This window comes from Crocuta crocuta, unplaced genomic scaffold, assembly GCF_008692635.1.
Source record: "Crocuta crocuta isolate KB4526 unplaced genomic scaffold, BGI_CrCroc_1.0 scaffold278, whole genome shotgun sequence".
In the NCBI taxonomy this organism is placed as follows: domain Eukaryota; kingdom Metazoa; phylum Chordata; class Mammalia; order Carnivora; family Hyaenidae; genus Crocuta; species Crocuta crocuta.
Window position 1 is genome coordinate 2305508 of NW_027532173.1, and position 19468 is coordinate 2324975.

Here is a 19468-nt window from a genome sequence, read left to right on the forward strand (position 1 = left end):
GCTGTGCCTCTCATCCGGCAGCCTTTATGGTACTGATGACGAGAATCCAGAAGCTTTAGGCTCTAAGTTTATGAAAAACAAGTTGAAGTTCTTTGTTTTGTGTGTGAGATCTTTTTTCCTTTTCTCTCTTGTCTGATTGGGACTGAAACACATGATCTCATTATAAATCAGGCCTTAGCCGCTCTGTATCTTGTGTAATTTGCCCGGGTCCTGGAGATAACACAGGCCAGCTGCAGATTGAGATGAGACACATTGTTATTTGCCTTTTCATTGATTTAACACATGTTTTTCGGCCCTCACTAAGTGTCAGGCTCGGGCTAGGTAATGGGAAACACTGGTAACTGAGACTGACAATTTACCGCCCTCTTGGAGATTAGTGGGGAAATAATGAAGTGGTGCAGGGCATTGACCCAACTCTAGGGACCAATTACCTGGGTCCTTATACCAATTCTATCCCCTCCTGTTATGTGACCTGCACAAATCATTTGGTCTCTGTGTGTTTTATTTTTTTAAATTTATTTATTATTTATTTTGAGATAGAGAGCATGAGTAGGTGGGGGCAGGGGGTGGACAGAGAGACAGGGAGAGAGAGAATCCAAAGCAGGCTTCGTGCTGTCAGCACGGAGCCTGATGTGGGACTTGAACTCATGAACCATGAGATCATGACCTGAGCTGAAATCAAGAGTTAGACGCTTAACCAACTGAGCCACCCAGGTGTCCCGGTCTCTGTGTGCTTTAGACCATTTGAGCCACTATAACAACACCATAGACTGAGTGACTTATAAACATCAGAGAAAAGGAGGCATGGAGGCTGTACAGAGGAGAACAAGAAGCCCTCACACCTGCTACTGTTTCCACAGCAGTCCTCGGAGATTCGAATATGCGAGCAGGAAATCAACTGTCACATAGAAGTCATTGTCACCGGGGACAGACTCAATTCTAACTAAATGACAGGTAGAAAAGAAAGTCCGTTACAACACCTGAAGGTGAGCGAGAGTGTGGTGCCTGCTCAGAACCTGAAATATTTGAGAATGGCTGACGCGTAGGGTGCAAGCCCGGCCTCACCGAGTACTCATGGAGGAACAGGCGTGGAGGGAGAGGCCTTGTCGGCCTGGATAAAGAGAATGGTAGGTACTGCCTTATTCTGAGAATGCAAGGTGTTGTTGAAGGAGTGCAAGCAGAGAAATAACCTGGTCACGGTTATAATCAGGAAGAATGAGGGGCCCCTGGGTGGCTCAACGGGTTAAGCGCCCTACTCTTGAATTTGCCTCAGGTCATGATCTCATGGTTTGTGGGTTTGAGCCCCACATTGGGCTCTGTGCTGACAGCCCAGAGCCTGGAGCCTGCTTCAGATTCTGTGTCTCCCTTTCTCTCTGCCCTTCCCTCCTCTCTCTCTTTCAAAAGAAATAAATAAACTTAAAAAAAAAGAAAGAAAGATTTGGTGGTAGTGTGGTGAAGGGGTGCCACCCAGGATGCCTGGAGGGCAGTCGGAGCTGGCGTGCCAGCTGTGGGGACCCGCCCTGCTGGCCCGAGGAACAGAACATGGCGGCAGAGGAGGAGAGAGCCACCATGAGCAGGGACGACTGGCTTTTACTCAGTCCCTGTCCCCTCCTCTCCAGGTCTCTCCACCTCAAACAAGACCTTGCTCATGGATCTATGGATCTTTGCTTTGGCCTTTGTTATGGACCCTCCTTCCTATCTCTTTCCAATTAGAGGCAGATATTTATGGACTTGAGGAGAATTTCTGTCATTTCCCCTATGCTCCTCTGCCAGGTACCCAACTGTAAACAATTTAACTCATACACAGTAGCCTGTTCATTAATGTATTCATTAATTTAACAGTCTGATTAGCTTAGAGCCTTGTTCAGTTATTCCAAGCTGGATTCATAGAAAAGGTTTAATTTATAACCCCCCTGAAACGGGGCTCGGACCCACAAACTGAGCGATCTTGACCTGAGCTGAAGCCAGATGCTTAAAAGACCGAGGCACCCAGGTGCCCCCCAAGGTGGATATTTAGGAACAACAGCTAAAATGTGTACAGTGTATCCCTTGATTGTTCATTTGTTTGTTTAACAAATAGCTGGGATTATAACCAGTTTTATTAAAAGCACTGTAAGCAGGGCCAAATGAGAGGCAGGTGACGGAGGCACTTGGCTCCTTTTATAAGGGATTAATTTATATGAATTTATAATTTATAAGGGGTAATAATTTATTTACTTATAAGAGATTTATAGTTCCATTTATAGGGGATACTAAAATATCATTACAAGTATAGGCGATAGAGCGCAGAAGTGTTTATTCAGAACTTTCCTCAGGTGCGTGTGGTGTGCTGTCGGCATTAGTTCTTTGTCAAGCTCTCTTAGTTGAGGCTTCCACATGTTCTGGCTTGTGATGGTTAATTTTGTCAAGTGGACTGGGCCTGTGGGGTGCCCAGAAGTTTGCTCAAACATTCTGTGTGTTTCTGTGAGGTTGTTTGGGGATGAAATTAACATTTAAAACAATAGACTGACTATTGGTTTGCACACTGGCCCCTGTGTCCGGAGGGCGGGGAGAGATCAAAGGAAGAGGCTGCAGCTCCAGGTCCATAGGCAACAGTTTTAATGAGCAAGGAACTTGCTTATGGGGCTTGTCTTGGGTAGTCACAGATGACTAGATCTCTGCACCTGACCCCCAGAATCTTAATGGTTTATACAGAGGCCTGTTAAGGTCTCTCAAGACGATTCCTTACAAATGGCGCCAGCTGTGGGAACGGTGGGCAGGAAGCACCTTCCAGGGACGGGAGCGGGTGAGGAGCCTCCCATCGCCCAGTGATCTCCTGGAGCAACCAGCGGCGGTGTCTCTCAATCACCTTCTCCACCGTGGACGAAAGCAGACTGCTCTCTCCTAATCAGCTGAAGGCCCGAACAGAGTGGGAAGAACTTTCCTGTGTAACACAGAATTTTTTCCAGCCTTGAGCACTGGCCTTTTTCCTGCCTTTGTACCTGAGCTGAAACATCCACTCTTCCTGGGTCTCTAGCCTGCTGGCCTTCGAACAGGATCTAAACCTTTGGTTCTTCTGGTTCTCAGGCCTTTGGACTCGGACTGGAACTCAGCCCTTAGCCGTCCTGGGTCTCTGGCTTGCTGACTTACCTGCAGATGTGGGGCTTCTTGTCTCTATCAGCACGTGAGTCAGTCTCTATTTCTCTCTCTTTCTCTGTATGCACATATGTATGTCTCCCTGGAGAACCCTGATGGCTATAATGCTCAACTGGCCACAGGTGATGTGCAAAGTGTCTTCTAAGGACGAGAGGCTGGAGCTTTGTTTTGCTGAATAGACCACGGAAGCTGGGGCCAGACCCGGGAGGTTTGGTATAATAGAGGGAAGACTGGGTTTCTTTCTCCACTTGTATCCGTTCAGGTGCTTTAAAGGAAAGTTAGGGAAAACCTTTCACAAACTACCTCAAGCAATAATGAAATCATGTCGCAGCCCCGAGTCCAGAGGTGGGATTGGCTTTGCCATTGGCTGATTTAGCAGCACAGTCGTGGCGTCGAGCGCCCAGGCTGTTTTTTGCTCCTCAGTCTACCATCCACAGAGCTGGTGCCATTGTAAGCACACTTCCTGTAGTAGTAATAATGTGGCTCCTCTATTAACGGTGCAATAAGGCTACATGCTTCCTATTTCAGAGAGTGAGAGGGTGGGGGTGGGGAAGAGATGGGAGGAGGAAAAGACCGCTACCGGGATGGATGGAGTCATGTTTTGGGCCAATTTAGATCCCGAGCCTACCTCGGGACCTTGAACTTACCCTGGAGAGATGCCCTGACTGACTTCCTGGGGCTTAGTTCCTGGGGTTGGCTTGGTTGGCGCACACCCGTCATTGTCTTTTAATGGAGACTGTTCACTTCGGGGGAATTTGGAAATGTGTAGTGAAATCTTTCAGTTGCCATAACGATTGGTTTCCTCATTTTTATTTATTTATTTTTTACAAATAGTTTATTGTCAAGTTGGTTTCCATATAACACTCAGTGCTCATCCCCACAGGTGCCCTCCTCCATGCCCATCTCCCCCCTCCCCCCCANCCATTCGTCCGTTGATGGACACTTAGGCTCAGTTGCCATAACGATTGGAGGCACACTGGCATTTAGTAGGAAATGGTAAAAGATGACACTGATTGTCCAAGTCCAGGACAATTTCTGACGGTGAAAATTGATGTTCCAAGTCATTTCAAATGCCGTGAAACACTAAGTCCACTCTATATATAACTCTTGGTAGTATTTTTAGTACATATGATGAGGAATTTTTAGCAAACTTACTTAAAATATGAAAGAAATCAGGTTTTTATGGAGAGAGAGGATTAAATGACGACATAAAGAACAGCTGCGATGGAGGGGCTTGTGGCAGACATGGAGTTTCACTGAGAACAACCAAACAAGGTAAGATGAAGGGAAACCGTGTATTTGAAGGCAGCTGAGAGTTGCTGAGAAAGTCAGAATTTGAGGACTTGATCCCAGAGATAAAGTGGGCAGATGTTCTTCATGTCACTTCTCCCCTCGGAGCATTTCCTGATTCTTGGCTTGGGTGATGCGAGGCTGGGGATCTGGGCAGAAATTGAAGCCCCTTTTCACTGCTGTAAAAAAAAAAAGGATTTCTGGATTTCCATTATAATCTTAGCTAGTGTGACTTGGGCCTATCGTTTTCTTTCTTTGGTGATCACTGGCACCTGAGAGCAGCCTACCAACTCCATGCTGCTTAAAGTGACCATATATTTAATCTCCTTGAGAGATTGCACAGGCCAGTGTGTGCCCTTGAACCTGTATCTCATCTTGATTGGCCACGAATGACTCCCTTTGTAACTGCAATCCTGCAGCCTTGTAGACATCCTCAAAAGCCCAGGTGGAGTTTGGGTTTTGGTGTGTCCTTGGGTGATCCAGTTCCTGAGGCTCTTCTTAGGAGCACGTAGACTACGTAGACTACTAAGTGTCTCAGACTAGCTGTCCATCAGTGGGTCTTACTAAGCCATCCACATTGTGAGCACTAGAGCTTCATCTCCTGGAGAAAGTATGGAATAAGAACACAACCCATATGGTAGTATTATCTCATCCAAGGGGAAAGAGCTGGGGGCGTTTCTCCATCAGCTCCCAAGAGTTGTTTGTGGGGCGATACTTCTGTGGGTGACCATCTCCTGTTCCTTCTGGACTGCCATGTATGCATAGGTAGAGCAGCCTTCTGCCGTTCTGGAAAAGCTCCTCAGGCAGAGAAAAGAGGACAAAGCTAGTTAGAAGTTGGCGAGACAGCAGTGAAAGGGCACAGACAAGGTCTGCAATACCCGGCGAGGCCACAGTGGTCGCTTACGCTCTGACTTGAAGATTTGAGAGGAGGGGAAGAAAAATCTGAGTCAAAGTATTGTGTAAAAGTTTGTGAAGGAGAGTATTGGGTTTAAAGGGGAATAAAGATATTTCCAAACTTGCTTCTCTTACGAAAACAAAACCAAAAACACAAAATTTAAGTCAAATCAGGGATGACAAGTAATAGGGGCATCTGAACCAGCCCATGAGGATGAGAGGCAGATAGAGGAAGGGTGAGTAATGGCAGCAGGGAGGAAGTCAAGCTTAGGTGTGGAGGGGACCCTGCGAAGTCGAAGCCCATGTGCTCACATGGTCCCCAGAAAGCCTTGGAATTGGATGGACCAGGTGCCCAAAATATGTGAGGCTAAAGGTAGAGAATGAGTTAGAAGGGGCAATGGGAAAGTTTGTTTAGAGAGTGAGCCTCCTCACTTGGCATAATAACTGCCTTTTCTCCCCTGCCACCTGCTTAGCAGAGCCCTCAGGGACACCAGCTGTGCTGGAACAAGGTATCAGAGGTAAAATTGAAGGCTTCTATTAAAGTGTGAAACCAGAAAGGTAAGGCTCCAGTCTATTTCCTCGGGTAGCTCTGGAACATGAAAGACAAAGACCAAAATAATAGTAAAAAAAAGCAAAGAATAGAAGAAGTGATAAGCTGTAATTAATATCCTCAGAGAGATGAGACTTTATTTTTAGGATGTTGTAAGAGAGTCAGAAAACAGGAAAGAACTCTTAAAAAGTAATAAAAAAGTAACATGTAAAACTCAAACAGATCTCCCAGGGCTGAGATGAAAAAAGAGCCAAAGAATAAACAACAGGAGAGAAGAGTAAAGGAAATTTGAGGAACAATTCAATATTGGAGTCTCAGAAAGGAAAAACGGGCTAACAAGGAACAGGGCTATCAAACATGAGAGGTTTCCCAGAAAGTGGAATAAGAGTCACCTTTTCTAACACAGCTGGGGGATAAGCTGAGGAGCTCTAGAATCAACATGAAGGGCTCCAGAAGACAAGCCAGAGGGAAGAAGGGGGTTCACGTAGTCATTAAATTATCCTAAAACTGAAAGATAGGAATTGCTGATGATAAATGCCTGTTGAGTACGCAGCATAATGAATGAAAAGGTGTAGCACCAAGGTACTGCATCATGCAAGTTTACAATGTAGGGGTTAAAAGGAGATTCCAGAAACTGCCAGAGAGAAGAAAGGAAGAAGCACATACACAGGACCAGGAATCGGAATTGCATTGCTCAAAGACAATGCTGAATGTCAGAAGACCGTGGAAAAGGTTTTCAACACTGTTGAAGTAACATGATTTTCAGCACAGAATTCTTAACCAAGCAAAATGATCAGTCTAGTCCACAGCAGAATAAAAATATTCCAGGCATGCAGGATTTCAAAAATATGTCAGCCAAGAGCTCTATTTCAGGAAGATCCTGGAAGAGGTCCTCTCTTCAGTGGAAGGCTAACGCAAGAAAGAGAAAGATGATGGACCCTGAAAACAGAGAATCCAACATAGGAGAGAGGCTGGGAGGGATCCAAGTGGACACAGGGCTCGGGGGCCATTCATTCCAGGCTAGATCAGAGTAAGGGAGGAGTCCGGAGGAATGTCTCCGGGAGACCAATGGACTTGGCAGATTATCTGACCGGTTTGAGCAAGAAGAAATTTGTATTAAACAGCATTTTACTGAGCTTTCAGAGGAGATGGAAAGAAAATTAAGAAATGAAGAAAATTACATTAATCACAAAATGGGGTAATTAGTACTTCTAGGTGGGAAAAAAAAAGGTGTAAAAGAACTGTAATCCTAGTTTGCCGCTCAGCTCAGCAGAAACAAAAAAAAAAATTTTTTTTTAACGTTTATTAATTTTGGAGAGCGAAAGCACGGGTGCGTGCCAGCACATGAGTGGGGGAGGGGCAGAGAGAGGGAGACAGAATACCCGAAGCAGCTCCAGGCTCCGAGCTGTCAGCACAGAGCCTGAAGTCGGGCCCAAACCCGCGAACCATGAGATCCTGACCTGAGCTGAAGTTGAACGCTTAACCGACTAAGCCACCCAGGTGCCCTCAGCATAAACAATTTTAACATAGTCAAATAGTGACTAAAATTTGTGACCCCAAAACATTGAGGATGTAGTAAGGGAACTTTAGTTTTTTTTTTGTAAGAGCAACTCCGTAAACCTAGAATTCAAGAGATCCTAGTATGCATATGTTACTTAGGAATGTGGTGGTAACAATAGCATGTAAACAGCTGAGAGAATCAGCCACTGTTTGAGGGGTGAGACCGTAAAGGGTGCAGAGATGTGCTAGTGTTCTTTTTAGTCTCCGCCTCTTGAGCAGTGGTTCACCTGCAGTGTTGCTTTGATAGACTAAGGAAGCAGATGATGTGTTCAGGGTGTGGAAACTGCCAGCGAGGGCGCGGAGACCAGAGTGATCGCTGCCCATTTGGAGGATCAATGGAGACCAAGCTGGCAAGAGGGAGAAGAGCAGCTGGTAGAGAGGGGAGAGGCCAGGGGGTGCGGTCAGGCGCATGGAGTAAAGGCAAAGGCAGCACTCAGTCCTGGCCCTGTGAAAGTGGACTAGATGCTAGAACATACTTGAATTGATGGAAAGTGTCCCCGAGTCGGATGCACCTCTGGTCCCACGATTGATTGTTAGACCATGATTGATTCATGTTCAGTGATGTTAGACCATGAATGATTCAACATGGTGGCTTTTCAAGGTGTCTGCTGGAATGTGCGCTGCTCTAGACCGCACACCTCTTTTCAGGAGAGTTTTGTGCTTGGAAGCAGCAGCGATCACACTGAAACGCAGCTTCCCTCGAGATGGGAACTGTAATGAGGTTTCAGCATAGTCTGAGCTGATTTAGCATTTTCTAAAGTATCTCAAAAAAGACAGGGTAGTTGAGACTTGGTTTAGAAGAAACCTTGCTTGACACATTTATCTTTTGAAGGCATTTTTTTCCAGGGCACACCTTTCTTTTACATCTTTAGGAAAAGATTCAGGAGGGTAGGCACATGTAAGGACAGGAAATGGAAGGGAGTGACTTTTCACTTCCCAGCCTTTGGTCATTTGTCTATTTTTATGGGGCTCTGTAGCCACGTTCCGCGTTGTCCTCTCCTGCTTTATGAAACAGTAGAATCCTCTAAGACTGTACCCCTTTCAAGTTAGCATGTGCTAGGCAAGAATTGTCGGATTCCTTGTTTGCTAAGGAGTGTGCAAATACTTCAGGGAAAGTGGTCTCTAATATGTCAGGCCTTGAATCTGTGACTAATAGATGAAGAACCAATAACAGGAAATCAATGATACTTTCTTGCCATCTCAAAAAATGTTTTGTCCTCTGTAAATGGAGGCAAAGTCTTGCACCAAATGTATGCTTCTGTCTTTGTTTCTAACAATTTTGCAGCAGAAAGAACTGTCCTGGGTAATTCTCCCTGGCACCTAGTAAGCCCTCGCAATGTGGTAATTTTATTTTTCCTGTTTTGTTGGATTCTAGCCCTGGCTGTGTCCCCAGGCTTGAGGGATCACAGAAAGCCTCTTAAGCTCTTTGAACTTGATACTGTTCATCTGTAAATGAGGATGTTAGATAAAAATTGTTCTTTTAAATTTATCTAAATAATTTATTTAGAGAGTAGAGGGAGGGTCAGTAGGAGAGGGGGAGGGGGAGAGAGAGAATCTTCAGCAGGCTCCACACTGAGCACGGGACCCCATCCCACAACTATGAGATCATGACCTGAGCTGAAATCAAGAGTCCAGTGTTCAACCAACTGACCCACCCAGATGCCCCAGATAAAAATTGTTCTTAAGATGCTTTCAGCACTAAAGTTTTGCGACTTAATAATGTTAAGATGCAGAGACTGATTTTCATGGCATAAATTTATGTGTTAATGGCATGAACTTGAACTTCTAGGTGTGATAAATATAATATATTGCTTTTTTATGACCAGCAAGCAGGGAAACCGTCAGCTGTGAATTGGGGTAACTGGCCTTAGTGGCAAAACACTCACTTCTGCACTGGTCTGAAATTTCTGTTGATCCTGGAGCAGGGTCCGGCACCCCTCATCCAAACATTGTCCTTAAGTCCATGGATTGAAAAGACCAGACTCTGGGCACCTGGGTGGCTCAGTCAGTTAAGTGACCAACTTCAGCTCATGACATGATCTCACAGATCATGGGTTTGAGCCTTGTGTCAGCCTCTGTCCTGACAGCTCAGCCTGGAGCCTGCTTCTGATTCTGTGTCTCCCTCTCTCTCTGCTCCTACCCTGCTCGCTCTCTCTATCTCTCTGTCTCTCAAAAAGAAATAAACATTAAAAAACATAAAAAGTAAAGACTGGCCTCTTCTCCCTTGAGAGCAGTTTACTTTGACACTAGTGAATGAAACAATGTTTTATTAAAGTTTTGGTTTTAAGTTTCAAAGTGTGTATTTGTCCCCCTGAATCCAGACACCGAGTTTAATGATACTTTCTCTTTAATAAAAATGAGTTAAGCATCTACCATGGTCTGGGTGTCGCTGTGAATTTCCCGGAGACTAAGTGTTCTCCGTCATTCTCTTCACAGGGCCTACAAATAAGAGAGGACGCATGATAGGCAAAACATAGGGAAATCGAACACCCTTTGGAAGAACGTCTAAAGATATTTTCTCAATTCCTATTCATGGTAGTCCCTGCAACTCAGAGGGTCTCTGATTGACAAAAGCAAAGAGCCAAGTAAAAAAATCAGATACGCACTTGAGAATTTTAAATATGGCAGTTCACTCAGTAATGCCACCCAGCATTTGATGGGCCCTTTCTTCATACCACCTCCTGCACTTTCTCTTTTCATCTTTAACACCGGTACTGTTCTCATTTATGCTTTACAAATTAGGGAACCAACATATGTAACCAAAATGCATAAAGGTTAAGTATTTGGTCCAAGGTTACACTAGCTAAGGGTGGAGCTGGGACTCGAAGCTGAATCTTTTCCAGCCTGGGTCCTTTCCCCAAATATCTGATGGCCACAGTCCCACGCAGCTCAGTGGGCAACATGGGGAACTGTTGAGGCCTTTAGTTCTCTGGTTCCCTAGCATTTGGATGTTCACCCTCACAGCACAATGACCTGCAAAGAGTGACAGCTCGTGTAAGTGCCAACTGTCACCAGAAACACCTGCATATACAAGGATATGTGTCATTGTCAGCCATACCATCAGTTAATCAACCAATGTTGGCGAGGTGCCCAGGCACTGTTCATTACTCATCAGTATGTGCACTGAGCTATGAGAATCAGCAGCACTCTGGCCCCTTTTATTTTGTGGTGGTAACCAGGTCTGGCTAAAAGATGCTATGCATTTTACAGAGACTTCTTCTAATCCTCAGGTCTGTAGGCACTCGGTACAGAGATACAGAGATAAGGCAAAAGAATAGACAAACCACTTTGTCATCAGGATTAATGTCTACTTTCTCCTTTTTCTTCAATTCCCTGTCTACGTGATGCTCTTAAGGCACTATAATCAATGCAAATTACTCACATGCAAAACATGAGATGTTCAGGCACTCTTCTTTTGTTGTACCCAGATTGTATCTAGTTTGCAAACATGCAGCCAATAAGAATATCAACACTAAAATTTGTATAGTTTTTTTTTTTTATGACATGTAAAGTAGATTATGAAATCATTACATGTCCCCTCTGAGGCGGGGGTCATCTCCAATTTTGTAGAGATGGAACAAAGATTCTGAGGAGTTACATCATTAATTAATTATTTAGCAACATGCAGAAAAGCATAGTGTCAGGATCACAGGATTTGGAATCACACCAAACTTTTCAATTTCTGGCCTGTTTATTAGGCATGTGATGCTGGCCAAGTTTTGTAGCCCTACTAAACTTCAGCTTTCTTATGCGTGTTTTGGGGCTAATCAGGATATCCACTCATAGAGACGTAGTGAGAAATTAAATATGGTAATTTGTGTAAAACACGAAACATTGTATTTGGAGCATAGCTGTTGCTCACTAAAAATGGTGGCAGATGTCGTATTAATATGTCTGCGTTCTGGGCGTTGTGCTGGGTTCTGGAGACAGGACGTAAAAGACCTAGTCTCATGCACTTGCATAAATATTCACAGTCAGTGGGTAGAAAAGACAGCACACATTTTCTGCTTCTTAATCCTTAAACCAATTTAGTTTTAAATGCACGAATCCCTTTGCGGTGAAGGAAAGTGAAAAATTCAGAGAAATGCAAATAAGAGCCATTTAGGAAAATGCTGGTATCTCCTGGGTTGTTCAAAGTAAAAATGTTATCCCTGGGTTCTGGGCAGAATCTCTCTTCCTGGAATTGGAGGCCATTCTGATTTCCAGTGTGTGAACGTGAATGCAGTGGCTGGCTGATCTTTTTCTAGCACGGTCCTCACAGATAAATAATTTTCTCAGCAGATGCTAAAATCTAGATCAAAACAATTTATATACGATGGATTGCAAAGACTATCATCTCAAATAAGATAGCATGTTGCAGACGGTCTTGTTTAACAGGCTTGCAGAGTAGTTATGGTTTCCATAGAAACAAGTCTAAATCCTTCCTTTAATACAATCTTGGAGGTCTCGGTAGACCTGCAAAATATGCCATGAACTGTCACAGCCTTGCGTCTGCTGACACACGGGAGCAGCATTGATGGTTCGTCAAAGCTGTCCCTGCGTGGCAAGGTGTGCTGGAAATTTCAGTTAAGATTCTGATTTTTACAAAGGGGACACATCTTCCTTAAATGTTCGATTCTTTCACTGTAGTGTTCAACAGGCCAAGAAGCCAAAGAGTGAAATCTGGACCTCTCTCGTATTCTTTGCTTGCAGCTTCTAATAGAAGAGCTCTCACATGCAGATTTCCCGGCTGCAGTTTTCTCCTAGCTGACTTGTCATCTCATAGTAATTACACGTTGTCGTCAATCTACAAGCTAGGTTGTGTCGTTCAGCTTTCATTTGTTAGAAAGAGACAGCAGGCCCTTAGTAATTTTAACCATCATGCTCCCAGAAAGTGCTTGGATTCAATTCATTTATAATTCTTTCATTGTCAAGAAGGATAAAGGTGTTGATTGCTCCACACCATAGGGAAACTCTGAAACAGAGAAGTAACTTGAAAGGATGCCAAAAAAAAAAAAAAAAAAAAAAAAGTCATGCTTCAGCATCCTGTTTTTAAACCAAGGTGGAAACTGATCCATTTGAAATGGTCAATTACTATGGAGTAGCAATAATAAATTCTCGATCGTGTGATTACAGTAGTGAGACCAGCGCTTACAGTAACCCAAGTGGATCTACAAGGCAGGTAGAGAGATCATCAGCTAGAGAAAGCAGAAATGTTAACAATATAGAATTGCAGTATAATTTTCAAAAGTTTATTGGTATAATAGGCACTTCTGGAGTAGGCCAATGACCTATTTGTGAATATTTTTCCCCTTTATTACTATTTTTTCCTCTTAACAGTTGACCATTTGGCTGTTAGTGTACCATCAGATGAATGTTACTCCCTTTTTTGTCTGTTTATTAAGGAAACCTGTACATATTGCCAAAAGAGGTAGTGAAATTCAGTAAATTGCAAAGAAAAAGCAAAGGCCAACTGTAATCTGATTACTAAAAGACTGTTACTAGTTTGGTGTGCATTTTCTCAGAACTTACGCATGTGTGTTCATATAAATAGGTAAATGTCTTAAAGACAAAAATAAGGACCATACTCTTTTGTAACTATTTCTCGTTTAGTATCTAAATGGGTTTTTAAAAATATTTTTTATTAAAAATTTTTAATGTTTATTTTTGAGAGAGAGAGAATGAATGAATGAGTGAGTGGGGGAAGGGCAGAGAGAGAGGGAGACACAGAATCTGAAGAAGGCTCCAGGCTCTGAGCTGTCAGCACAGAGCCTGACACAGGGCTCAAACTCATGAACTGTGAGATCATGACCTGAGCCAAAGTTGGATGCTTAACTGACTGAGCCACCCAGGCGCCCCTTTATATGGGTTTTTATATCAGTAACTTAGGGCCTGTATGTTTTGATGGATAAATAATACTCAATTCATGCAGTCACTGACTGAACAAGTAATTGTTGAGTCCCGGGGTAGTCCTGAGACCCCGTGATAGGCAAGAATAAAGGTCTCTAACTTCTATAACTATTCGCTCATCAGTGGCTAATCAAATTGTTGCACCATCTTTAAAAAGACTTTTGTTCTTCTCTGGAACACTTGATAACTGGCAGAGGAATTGGGAGGAGAGTAACTTTATTTTGGAAAGCTTTTTCAGTATTTGTGGTTTTGAGCAAAACCTCTAGAATAGCCTTTGCTATCTTCAGAACATTCGAATAAAATCCCGTCTCTCTATATCCATTACAACAATAATAACAACAGCAGGCATTTAATGAGCACAGTCTAAATTCATTCCATCCATAGCTTTCAGTCCTCACAACAACCCTATGAAGTAGGCAAAATTAATTGGTTGTGTTATGATTCCCACTTTAACAGCTGAACGAAGAGAGGAGCAGTAAATGCCTAAAATCACAAAGTAAATAAATAGAGGGATGGAGATTTGAGCCTGATGGCCTGACTCCAGAACCTTTACTCGAAGCTCCTCTTACTCATACTGAATTCAGAGTACAAAGATGACTATAATAATATAGTACGTAACTGTGTTATTGAAGTATTGTCTGTGTCCTAATTCTTTGTCACGTCTAACTCCTAAATATATGTGCGTGCTTCTTGAGGGTCGAGGTCACGTCTTTAATTTTTATGTAACGGGAAGAGTGACTGGTTGGTAAGGGGTGTTCAGTAAATTCTGAAGAATGAATGAATGAAGAAACGGATGCTATGCTGGGAATGTAACATAACTCAAAAGAGGGTAGGGTTATGTTGGGGAATAGGTGTTCAGAAAATATAACAAAAATGCCAACTTCTTCTCACAAAAGCAATCTTTGCGTATATAGGAGGCATCTTGAATCCAGGATCAGATGTGTCCTGACAGGCATCAGACACACATGTCCATTATGGTCTATGAAACTTGAAAGAAAATCTAGATATAATATCATCCAGTTACCTGCATGTTATGTAACTGTCCATTATCTAGAGGTTTGATGAAAGGCTTGTATTGGGAAATAGTCAATGTTTCATGTCCTCACAACCCTGTTTTTACTGGATGAAGTTTTACTCCTCATCCTGAGATTTTCATGCATTATTAACACTATATTTAAAACTTGTTCAGGGCTAATGGATGGAATCAATTTTAGAGCAAAAGCCTCAGTTTTTGGGTGGTGTTGAGTGTCTTGGTTTGTGAAATGGAGTGAACCTCTCACTTTCAGCAGTGGTCCTGGGCAGTGTTTTGCAGGCCAGCAAGATCAGCCATTCTTCAGGAGCCTGGAAAGGCCTTTAGGAAATTCGTGGGAGAATTTGATTGTCACATGACTGGGGATTTGTTTGTCATATCTGCTACTGGCATTGCAAGATCTGAGCCAGATACGCTAGATAGCCTGTATCACATGGGGGGTTTGTACAGTAGAGATCTATCGCATGTCCCATTTGATTTTTAAATATTAAAAAGTTATTAGTTTGTTATAAATGACTTCCTTTGTTATGTGTAGACAATCAGACTCTTTGTTTTTTGTTTTTGTTTCTGTTTTTTATTTTTTTGTCTAGAGAGTTAAGGGGCTTTAGAGAATGTTTGTTTTAAAAGGGGAGCATCGGTTCTTCAAGAACCACACCATCCACCTCCAGAATAAAATCCTTCTGGATTATTGTAGGATTTCATTTTTTTCAGAATTCAACTTCTTTAGAAATTGAATTCGAGGTGAAGTTTAGTAGGGTGAGATGTTTCATAAATATCCAGAGAGGTTTTTTGAATTAATGCTCGAGACTAGAGTCTACTATATGTCAAGTCTCCGCTTCTCTGTGTCCACCATGTCTGTCGTGTTCTCCCTTCTGTCCCCATTAAATGTGACAGCATCTGGAGGAGGCAGGATTTTTTCTAAATGCAATGAGAAGGATGTGGACTGTGAAGCCTGGAAGCTTCCTCATTTCATGTCTGCCTTGCTCAGATCTTTTCTTGACGAAGATAAATCTGGCAGCAGGATTTTCAGATAAGAAAAATCACACCTCCCAGATTGGGTCACTCATTCTAGAGGCAAGTAAAAATAAATAACATTTGTCATATTTCCTTATACTTATAGATCCTTCTTTTTCCCCTCTGATTATGCTTCCTGATTCTTCGGGCTGTTTTCATCTCTCCTCCTGAAATCTCAGAAGTGAGGACTCTGCACACAGGGATTATGGGGGTCACACAGTTGAACAGGTGATTCTTTAGAACGGCCCCCAGTCTTGGCCTCCTCTTACTTCCTCAACCTGCCCTGGAGAGCGAGTATAATCCTCTTTCTTTGTTCTCTGTGCTAACTCGTCTTTGGAGCTTGACTCCTTGGTGCTGAAAAATAAAATTTTATAGCTAGTGATTTCAAGATCTTAACTATTACCCTTTTAGAGTCTTCTGGAAACCACCCTCATTGTGAAGAAGTCAGTCTAAGCTTCAACTTAGGTCACCTCTGCCCCTTTTTAATTTCCCAAAAGTCATATTATAGCATTTCTACGGAGAGAACTGGGTGGATAACAAATGGATTCTAATTTCCTCCTCATTATGTAATAGTTTCAATAAGCCTGGTGTACTTCAGAGTACTTTAGTAGGAAAACTGGGCAAACGCGGCTCACATCAAACACGGCTCGCATCAGTGATTAAAGTCCTAAGCTACGCTTTTCCGTCCACAGGGACAGATTCCTCACTGATCTCTTCATGATGTTTGGTCTCCTCTTTGGTCCTGTTTACAGGAAGGTAGACTTCATTTACTGACATGTTTAACAAATGTGTTCCTCTGAATTTTTGTGGTGGCATTTGTTTCGTTTCTGCAAAAGCAAAACCAAACCAAAATCACCACCGTGGAGGTGAGAACATTTCAACAATGTGCTGAAGGTCAGAGAGAAGCGGGCTGAGGGGGCAGAGGGCTCCCGAGGTAGGTGGGGAATCCAGTGTTAAGTAAAACTAATGTCCCTAATTACCTTTTCTATCATGTTACAAAATATCTTGAGGCCTCTCAACATGTTAAGGTTTTAAACATAGGTGGTTGAGCCCTCGTTAAGCGACCATATTCTTCTACCTCCTGATTTATTGTTGGGCCAAAAATTCTCTCAGAAAGGTCTGGAAATCTTCTGGCAAGGCAAGGTGTTCTTGTGTGGTCTAGAAAAGGAAACTCAATAATATATTAAGATCTATCAAACCCTTGATCAATTAGTGCTCACCTAGGGAGAACTTTGGGAAAGGGCATTGGAAAAGGGGAAGGAGGAAGAGATAAGAAAAGGTCCTCAGGTGAGCTCTGCTGGGAGGGCAGGTAGGGTCACCAGGGAACTGCCTGAGGGCCTGACTCTGGAGTGGGAGGCGGGAGTACGCGGAAGGCACCAGGACTAGATGAACAAAGGAGTCATGAAGGGCTCATGAAGTGAACTTCTCCCGTGTGCGTGTGCTGGAAGCGGCCTATCCTATAGCCACCGAGGACTTCTGGGGCATGTACTGGCCGGATGAAGGGTGCTTGGTGCTCTCGGCCCTCCTGTCGGTCAGCTCGAGGATGCAGGGTGGTGTGGACACTGCTGTCTTCCCTACTCTGTGTCCCACATGCTGGAGTCTCAGTCCAGGCCTGCCTAGCACCTCCCTGGTTGTGTGTGCCTGCGTGTCACCGTCCTTCCTGACATCCTGCTCTCCCCTAACATGCGTTCTTTTTTAAATTTTTATTTATTTTCATTTTTATTTTTAGAGAGAGCGTGAGTGGGGAGAAGGGCAGAGAGAGAGAGGGAATCTCAAGCAGGTTCCACGCTCAGTGTGGAGCCCTGCATGGAGCTGGATCTCACAACCCTGGGATCATGACCTGAGTCAAAATCAAGAGTGGAGGCTCATCCAACTGAGGCAGCCACCCAGGTGCCCCGTGCGCTCTTGTGTCAGAGCCAGAGGCAAACACTTTTTTGATGATCAATGCCCAGAGCTCTGTGCACATGGTATAAGCCTGATTTTGCTTCAAACTGTCTCAAATATTCTCAGATTATTTTATCCTCAGCAATTCATTCTTGCAAAAAGTAACACATTTGAAGCTTGGGTATTAAAAATGAAGCTGTCTTCCTTAAGAAATGCAGCTTAGAAATCTCCAAATTTTGCTTTGGGAGGACAATTTCCTGGTGGACCTGCCTGGCCCTCTGTCCTACTTTCACTTCATTGAGTGGTTCCTTCTCCTGGGGATCAGCTCACCAAATGACTTTGAATCTCCCTGGTACATAAGAAGCTTCAGATCCAGAGACTCTTTTGACAGTTGATGAGCAGAAGATGGGAATCCATAAGAGTTCTATTTCCATATGGGGCCTAAATGTTTTTGTCCACCCTTTGGGAAATCAATTATTCTCTGAGTCACCATTTCCTCTAGAAATGGAGGCTAACAGTGCCTCTTTTGCCCTGAGGGCTTGCTCAGGGGACGAGACTGGAGGTGTCTATTTAAGTGTCTGTGTGTGGGTGTGCTGCCCAATGCCCAGGATGGGGAGCCTCCCTTTCCCACCCAGTTGGGTTGATACAGAATGGGGAAGCACTAGGTTATACTTGGATTGGGAAGACTGCTCTGTGCAGCCATCTGTTTGTATCCCCTTGCATTTTCTTTGCTTTTTACTTTCTCATTAATTGGGAGAAAATCCTCTTGGGTTCATTAGGCCAAGAGGAAAGACTTTTTCTACTCATGCTTGGTCAGTTACAGCCCACATTCTAGGAAATTGTGGGGATTCATCAAAAAAACTCTTATTTAAAAAATATTGTTTAAACAGAATGGAGGTTCCTCAAAAAATTTACAATAGAACTCCCCTAGGACCCAGCAATAGCACTGCTAGGAATCTACCCAAGGGACACAGGAGTGCTGATGCATAGGGGCACATGGACCCCAATGTTCATAGCAGCACTCTCAACAATACCCAAAACTTGGAAAGAGCCTAAGTGTCCATCAACGGATTAATAGGTCAAGAAGATGTGGTTTATCTATACCATGGAATACTACATGGCGATGAGAAAGAATGAAATCTGGCCATGTGTAGCAACCTGGATGGACCTGGAGGGTGTTCTGCTGAGCGAAATAAGTCAGGCAGAGAAGGTCAGATACCATATGTTTGCACGTATAGGAGGATTAGGAGGAACTTAACGGAGGACCATGGGGGAGAGGGAGGGAGGCAAACCATGAGAGACTCTTGAATGCTGGTAACAAACTGAGGGTTGATGGGGGTGGGGGAGAGGGGAAGGGGGGTGATGGGCATGGAGAAGGGCCCTTTTGGGGATGAGCACTGGATGTTATATGGAAAAATTGTTTAATGTTTATTTTCAAAGGAGAGAGAGAGAGAGAGAGAGAGAGCACAATCAGGGGAAACGCTGGAGAGAGGGAGACTCAGAATCCAAGTCAGGCTCTGGGCTCTGAGCTGTCAGCACAGAGCCCAACATGGGGATCGAACTCTGGAACCGCGAGATCATGACCTGAGCCGAAGTCAGGAGCTCAACTGATTGACCCACCTAGGCACCCTGGCAAAACTCTTTTCCTGCATGTTAAAGCAATTCTCTATTCCATTCTCCTCCATCTTCATCTCTCCCCACCACGTTGATTTCCTCTTTTTCCTTCATATGGGTTAGAATCATAGTCTACACACCCCGGATAATCTCTTGTTTGTAAAATGTAATGGCCCCCTTGTAATGAAAGAGCAAAATGGGAATACTCTGTGGGAGGTGGGAAAGGGTGTTTTTCTTACCAGTTTCTACCATACTCAAAAATAGTTTGCAGATGGTTTAAGAGCACCTGTGTGGACAGACTTACACCCCTTCTCCTGGGGGCAGATAAGGTAGCACATTTTATTCTGCTTTGTGCGAGCACCCCAGTGGGACTAGTGGGCTCTAATTACTAGTTAGCAAAGTGGTTCCGTAAGGCTCTGTGGAAGTGGCTTCTCGTCTGTTCTCAGCTTTTCAGTTGCTTCTCTTTAGTTATCAGTTTTTAATAATCTAGCGATGGGGCAGACAGGAATTTCTCCAATGTCTGATTTTATTACATATTGCAGAAATGTTAATGTTCTGTCATTCTGATATGGTGGGTGTGTTCTATACAAAACAAGAGTCAACAAGGT